The following is an 8,397-nucleotide window of genomic DNA, read 5'->3' on the forward strand; positions in this document are numbered from 1 at the left end:
TTCCTGCTTCTTTCAAATCCATTCTCTAAAACACAAATCTGACCACGTGACTGCTGTTTTCTTTCCCGCGCATGCCTCCACCGTGCTTAGGATACAGTTCAAGCTTCTTGTGCTCTGAGTGTGTGGGACTGCCACCTGTCCGGCCACATCCACCTCCCCTCCATCATCCTTCTCGACACTTCCCTGCAAGGGGCTGGCAGGTGCTCTCGATTGGTTTGTGGATCTGTTAAATGACCGTCCAAACACATAAATCTAAATAAATCTCTGTGCTGTCTGGGTTTTCGTTTTCCCCTTCATAAAACCAGAGCCCAGATGAGACTAAATCCCACTCCAAACATGTTATGAATCTGTATTGACTGTGTTTTAAGAGTCCCATTATCAGTGAGTAATATGCTTATCAGATTCCCGAGACTTCTTGCCCGTGCCTTCCCCCATGTCTCAGCTATGTGGCATTCTCTGGCTAATTCTCTTTGGGTGCCCAGTGCTGTGTTCATTGGATTTTGACCTCAACATAGAGTAGAAATACCTTGGTTACAAGGGCTTATTCATTCATTTGTTCGTACGTTCATTCATTTGTGCATTCATTCATTGATTCATGAACTGTTACTGGTGGGGCGAGAGTGGGGAGCCCCAGTCGTTCTGAGGGAGCAAGCTCTTCCCTGGCAGATGCTAAGTTTCTACACCTTTTAACTTTCCCAACCAGTCATGCAAAGTTAATGCCGCTGGCTATGCCTCATCCAGATCTATTCTTGATGTTTCTATTATGTTTAGATTACTGAGGTCACTGTATGTTATTTTCATTCAGAGCAATGCAGACATTGAATAGAAGTGCCAAAATAAATTCCCTGTGACGTGAAGAGGAAATGTCACTGTGTAGGAGTGACCTGATGAATATTAAGGGATCTTGCTCACCTGTCCAGCAATGGCACTTTCTACCTATGTCCAACAGCTTTAGTTATATGTCTGGATTCCTTAGAAATCATGCCCCACTTTGGGATAGTAGAGGGTGATTGATCATGTTTTGACCGAGATGTATTCACTTACTACACTTATATGGCACTTACAATGTGCCAGGCACTGTCCTCCTTTAATCCTCCGGGAAACCCTATGGGATAATTTTTTTTTATTTTTTTTATTTTTTTTATTTTTTTTATTTTTTTTTTTTATTTTTCAACGTTTATTTATTTTTGGGACAGAGAGAGACAGAGCATGAACGGGGGAGGGGCAGAGAGAGAGGGAGACACAGAATCGGAAACAGGCTCCAGGCTCTGAGCCATCAGCCCAGAGCCCGACGCGGGGCTCGAACTCACGGACCGCGAGATCGTGACCTGGCTGAAGTCGGACGCTTAACCGACTGCGCCACCCAGGCGCCCCGGGATAATTTTTTTTTAAAGAGCACATGCATGCATGCGCAAGCAGGGGAGAGGTAGAGAGAGAGGGAGAGAGGGAATCCCAAGCAGGCTCCATCTGTCATTGCAGAGCCCGATGGGGCTCAGGCTCACGAACCACGAGATCATGACCTGAGCCAAGATCAAGAGTTGGACACTCAACCAACTGAGCTACCCAGGCACCCCCAAATAAGTTATTATTCTTATTTCCATTTTACAGGTTAGGAAAACTAAAGCACCTTGCCCGAGGTTGCACAGCAGATGAGTAGTGGAGCAAAGATTCAGGCTTGGACTCCAGAGTATGTGCTCCCTGGACACGGATATTTTTTTGGAGTAAGGTGGCTAAACCATGTTCTTCCCTTGACCTTAAAGCTGTAGCCTTGTCTATGCAGTCAGTATTTGTACAAAAGAAGAACGTCAGAATACGCGTAGGTAATCTTCTCCCTTCCATTAGTAACGTTGGGGCGGTAGATGGCAGGGCTGCTTGGGGAGGGGGGGGGCAGCTCCCAGCAGGGGTTCCCCTGCCTTACTAACGTGAGCCTGGCTTGTCTGGAGGTTGTAGTAGGACTGCAATAGAATGTTATAATTGCGAGGAGTGTCTGAGTTTATCTAGCCTAAAGCCTTCATTTTACAGATGAGAAACCCGAGGGCCTAGAGAGGTTAAATAACCACTCATCCAAGATCGCACAGCTCCAGAGTGACCGTGGGGTTGCTTCTGCACAAATTGAGAACCTGAGTGAAACAGCACTCTTAATTTCTTAGTTTCCTGCCTCTGTTTTGTCATCATCTTTTGATTTTGTGCTCACTGGGCGACATTTGTTGCTGTTTATTTTTTCTTCTTACTGGATAAACATAGATGCTGGCTTGATCGTCTATAGGATTTCTGCAGAGTAGTGACTCAGACCTGTGTGTAACGGATAAGCTGTAATTTAGGAGAATATTTACATGGGGGTGGCAGTAAATAGGGCACCTGCTCTGGAGAGCAAATACGAGGAGAAGGCGGGAAGGAGTAATGGAGGGACATTGTCCGTGACACCCAGCAGACACACACCGTGAAATTCAGTACATTTATCACAGCTCCTAGCTAATTGCACGGCTGCTCACTTCACCCCTCCCCCACCTAACCCCCCCCCACCCCCCCACCATTCAGTGCAGCCCTCACTGTGCTAACAGAATCACTTTTCTAAAGTCCAGATTTGGTCCATCCCTTCCTTGTCGCCTACCGGATACAATTTAAACTTCTCATTTGAAGGGGTTCCTGGATGGCTCAGTCCATTAAGCATCCGACTTTGGCTCAGGTCATGATCTCACAGTTCGTGAGTTCCAGCCCCACACTGGGGTCTCTGCTGTCACCATGGAGCCCACTTTGGATCTTCTGTCCCCCTCCTTCAGTGCCTACCCTCCCCCCCCAATTCACGTGTGCGTGTGCTCTCTCTCGCTGTCTCTCTCAAAAATAAACATTTAAAAATAAAACAAAATAAACTTCTCATTTGAAATGCAAGAGCCCTCAAAATTGGCCCTTACTTGTTTGATTGATCTTCTGCCCACCCTGATCCCCATGATTATTATTTTTTTTTTTGATGTCTTTACTTTCTGCTAGTATTTGTCACCACCACCCGCTCCCTACAGCCCACACCACACACACCCCACTCATACTGTCTCTCAAGGCCTTGGCCATGGCATTTGGGGTTCCTTGGGTTGAAATGTTCTTTCCCCAGTGACTCACCTGGTGAAACTCTATCCCTTCTTTGAGACCACACGTTACCTTCTCTCCCAAGCCTTTCCTGCTCTTGACCAATGTGGCTATTCCTCCATCGATGCTTGTTGTCTGTATCTCAACTAGAGCTCTATTCTTTTTTCTTTTTTTTTTTTTTTTAATTTTTTTTTTCAACGTTTATTTATTTTTGGGACAGAGAGAGACAGAGCATGAACGGGGGAGGGGCAGAGAGAGAGGGAGACACAGAATCGGAAGCAGGCTCCAGGCTCCGAGCCATCAGCCCGGAGCCTGACGTGGGGCTCGAACTCCCGGACTGCGAGATCGTGACCTGGCTGAAGTCGGACGCTTAACCGACTGCGCCACCCAGGCGCCCCTCTTTTTTCTTTAAGTGAACATTATCTTCTTAGTCCACACGGTTTCATCATTCTTTCCTTGAGCCCACCAGGCAAAAAGCACTTACTCAGTATGTCAGTGTGCCCAGCGCTGTGGTAGGGGCTCAGGTTCCAAAATGGCTAAAGCTGGTCCTCCTCCTTTGCAACCTCACAGTCTCATGAGAGAGGCTCACATTGGAGCAATAAATACTGTGCGGTGGGATAAATGTTCACAAAACGGTGGCTTGTCTCCTTGATTCCAGCATCCCTAGCATCCCCCAAAGGCAAATTAGTGCTCAATAATTTTTTTCAGGATTTTATTTTTAAGTAATGTCTGCACCCAATGTGGGGCTTGAACTCACGACCGTGAGATCAAGAGTTGCACGCTGCACCAACTGAGCCAGCCAGGCAGCCCTGTGCTCCATACATTTTTGAAGACACGAAGGGGTGGGTGAATGAGGACGTGGACGAATTGATTACCAACACTAAACCAGTACTCTCCAGACTGCAGTGTCTTATAAAGCCATTTTATGAATTATAAGAGCCAAATATTTTACTTTTTAAAAATAGTTACGGGGGTGCCTGGGGGGCTCAGTCGTTGAAGCATCCAGCTTCGGCTCAGGTCATGATCTCACGGTTCGTGAAGTAGAGCCCCAGTGTGCTCTGTGCTGACAGCCCAGAACCTGCTTTGGATCCGCTGTCCCCCTCTCTCTCTGCCCCTCCTCCATCCTCTCTCTCCCTCTCTTTCAAAAATAAATAAACATTAAAAAAAATAGTTCGGTATTTACCATCTGTAGAAAAGTCAGAAAACAGAGCATTGTTTTATCAAACCCATAACTTTAACAATATTACCAAAGAGATAACGCTTCATCTTTTTAAGTGAGTCAATACTAATATAAAGTGTAACAATTTGATGACGGGAAACAAATTGCTGGAGTTTGAGAAACACGGACGGGATGAGGTAATTTTCACTATTTCCTTCAATTTCGAAAAACGTAAGGGTGCCTGGGTGGCTCATTCGCTTGAGTGTCTTACTCTTGATTTCAGCTCAGGTCATGATCCCCGGGGACCAGGAGGTCATGGGATCGTTTCCCCTGTCTGCTTGGGATTTTCTTTCTCCATCCCACCCTACCCAACTCACACATGAGCAAACATACTCTCTCTCTGAATCATCAATCAATCAGTCAACCAATCAGTGTTGAAAAAGATGGGGCAAAGAACATTGTGTTTTGAAGATGAACCAAACCATATTTATTTATCTCAGAAATGATTCTGTAAACTCTCCACTTGAGTGTCCTGATTTTCACAGGCTGTGACCTGCTCCGGTGACAAGGCATAGCCCTACCCATAGTTTGGGTTCTTATTTATGTGAGGAAGTAGGAGGGTTAGGAAATGGCTTTCCCAGGCCTCCCGAGGAGCTGGACATGATCCTTTGACATTTAGGAGAAGCAGTAGCTACTCTGGAAACCAACAGAAATCTGTCCTTGTCCCTCTCATTCAGCTGCTCCATCCTTGCTTGCTTCTTTCTCTGTTGCTGCTACTGCCCTTCTGCTAGAACACTCTCTCTCTCTCTCTCTCTCTCCCCCTTCCTACCCGCCCCTCCCCCCACCCCCACCCCGCCCCATCCTTTCTTGTGCAGTCTCTTGGCTGTGCCTGCTAATGTCTGTTTGGGGGGCTCCTCTTTGCTCAGCCATACTGCCGGCACCTGGGTGACCACCTGAACCCAGGTTTCCCAGAACTTTCCTGATTTTAGCATGGAAATTTCTGCATCTCAGGGCGCCTGGTTGTTCAGTCGTTTGAGCCTCAGACTTAGTCTCAGGTCATGATCTCAAGGCTCAGGGCTCATGAGTCGTGAGTCGGGCTCACTGGTGTCAGCGTGGAGCCTGCTTCAGAAACTCTGTCACCTCCTTCTCTGTGCCCCTCCCCCACTCATTCTCTCTCTCTCTCTCTCTCTCTCTCTCTCTCTCAAAAATAAATCAACATTAAAAAAAAGAGAAATGTCTGCATTCTGGGAGCACCCAAAGTCCTGGGCGAACCTGGCTGGTGGGTCATCCTAACTCCTTTTTCTCTGTACCGTATTCAAATTCTGTAGGAAAGAAGAGGGGCGATCTGACTGGGTCTCTGAGCCCCTCTCCAGCCCGGAGCTCCCTGAGTTCTTGACAGGGAGCACCCCAAGCCGGTCCCTACTGACCTGGGGTGGCCCAGAGAAGCTCCCCGGCTGCCTTCCTCAGAAAGGGCTTGCGAGCAGGGCACACTGGGAATATCATTGATTCCTCGCTAGTCTACCACATCACTACACCAGTTGGCCGTTTATCAGGGTCTTGGGTTCTGACGCACATGGGTTGGGGGGGGTGTGCAGAAGGGGGGGAGGTGTGCGTGGGATGGGGGGGAGCAGGTAGAGACTACTTATCATTTTGTTCTTTTATGGATTCAATCACTTCACACAAATTAGACTCCTCATAGAGTGTTGTGGAAAACTTGGTCCAACCTCTAATTAAATATCTTGCCCCACTAAACCTTGCCCAGTTGAGAGACTGTAAAATCTGGCAAAGAATGTGTTTCAAAAGCACAACAGTATAATCCGGGAAACAAAACTTTAAGCTCTAGGAGCACATGGGGAGGACCACAGAACTCACCTGGGGGCCGGGAAGAAGGAGAGCCACAGGACAGCTGGTAAACGCCCCAGGTCTTCTTCCCCCTCCCACTTGGCTCTTTAGGTCCTTCGTGATTAAAACTGTTTTTTCCATCTGCCACGAACACGCGTTGTACCCTCTCCTTAAATCCTGTGGACTGGGGTGGGGAGAGAAGATCGCTGTAAAAATACTTAAGTTCTGGAGCACATGATTGGCTTTCAAGAACTGACCCCAAAACTTGAAGGTGAGCCGGCCTGATGGAGAAGCTGGAGACGGGCTGGCCCTCCGCACACCCCGAGGGAGCACCTGCCCCGTCGGCACCCTGAGCCCCCGGAGTGCAGTGTCAGCCTCCCCGGGGCGAATCAGGAGGGCCGTGCATCTGCACAACCCTGCCGTTCTCTGTTGTCTGTGGCTCTTACTCCCTGAAACTAAGATCTGATGAAAATGCGGAAAAAAAAAAAAAAAAAAAAAACCAAAAATCTAGGTGCATTATTGAAAGTCTACGCGAGTGATTGTTTGGCCGAGAAGAATATCAGTACATTCAATCCAGTTTCAACGTTTCCCCTGCCTGGTAGGGAAGGTGAGGACCTCTGAGTTCTAGAGGTGGGGATGAGGAGAACAAAGGCTCAGAATAATCCCCCTTCGGGACCCTAGGAGGCACGTCTCAGACATCTCTCTTGCTGTACCGAGGTCACCCCACCTCTGTGCTGCACCCCGACCCCACCAGCCTACGTGAGCCTACCAGTACCCCAACTCACCTCACAGGCCCTTTCCCCTATCTGACCATGTGCAGGCTCCTCTCCATGATCTCTGATGGCTGGTCCCAGCCTCACATCCTGGGGGAAGCCATGTCTCACCTGGGATGTTCCTGGCATTACGGAAACAGCACACAGGCAAGCACGTACATTACAGCATACACCGGGCCTCAGTGTCTTATACAGCAAAGACCCCCAGCTAATATGAGACCCGATTCTGTGATTGAGGGGAGAGGGGTTTTAGAAAATAGATATACTCTCCCCTGTACCAACTCTGACTTTATTCTCCATTTCTTTTTTTTTTTTAATTAAGTAATTTGTTCTTGAGAGAGAGAGAGCACATGCACGCATGCACACATGTGCCCATTAGTGGGGAAGGTGCACAGAAAGAGAATCCCCAGCAGGCCCCACAGAGCCGGATGCTGGGCTTGAACCCACGAACTGCGGGATCACGACCTGTGCTGAAATCAAGAGACAGACACATAACCAATGGAGCCACCCAGGCACCCCTATTTTCCATTTTGATATAGAAAAAGGAATGAGAATAATTGAGGGGTCCCCTAGGGCGGTTGTGAGAAAAGGGGATAAAATATCCTAAGTATTAAGCAAATTCAACAGCGTGATGGTTGACGAGGGGGCCTGACTGGCATTAACTCTCCAGGTGTCATTTTGCTCATCTGCAAAATGGGGGAGGGAATAGAAGCTAACCCTTGATCCCAATTTTCTGGCCCTGTGATTGGTTCCCCATAGTCCTTACTGCCCCAACAACTCACTGAAGCTTTGCAGGGCATGTGGAGAAGGCCAGGGGCAGAAGTAGGCCAGGGAAATGCCTTCCCAATGAGGTCTCACCAAATACTCTCTGATGAAAGGGTTCATAATAGCACCACTGGGTTAAAGCAAGGAGTAAGCAGGGTGCTTGTATCTGTGGGCGTTCTTACATTTTCATGGGTTCCACCTCTAGGAACTCTATAGAATATGACACAGTTTAGCCCGCTCTGGGATAAAGGGGGGGGGAGCATACATCAGTTGGAATTTTCACTTGAAAGTCGCCACCTGGAAGCCAGACTTGGTCTGCTGTGACCACGTGAAGCAAAGTTGCGCGCTGGTTTCCCCATGATGTGCTGCACACATGGGCCGCCCCAGCGACGCTGCTTGGCAGACGTGGTCTTTGCTTTCCAGCGTCTTCCAACTTAAAAGAGATAAAAGAAACCCCGATAAAAATGGACATCAATGGATTCTCTTGAAAAGAAAGCAAATATGCTTAAAGCATTAACACATTGGATCTAAGTGTAGTTTGTGTTCATAATTGCATGAAGAATTTTACGGGGTAGGGAGAAAAGTTCCAAGACATCAGTATACAGAGAGACGTGAGCGGTGGGGGAGGCTTTTGGTCAACTCACTTCTCCTTGGCTGGCCAGGTCTCCTTGGAGCAGCTGGGATTTTAAGGACTCAAGTAAGATCAGGAAGATTGGTTACCCTCTGGAGAGAATGCTAGAGATAGAAATGGTTCCATGGTCACATCTGTGAGCTCTT

This window comes from Lynx rufus, unplaced genomic scaffold, assembly GCF_022079265.1.
Source record: "Lynx rufus isolate CCGP_SWC_20201006 ecotype Redwood Valley unplaced genomic scaffold, mLynRuf1.p SCAF_7, whole genome shotgun sequence".
NCBI lineage: Eukaryota > Metazoa > Chordata > Mammalia > Carnivora > Felidae > Lynx > Lynx rufus.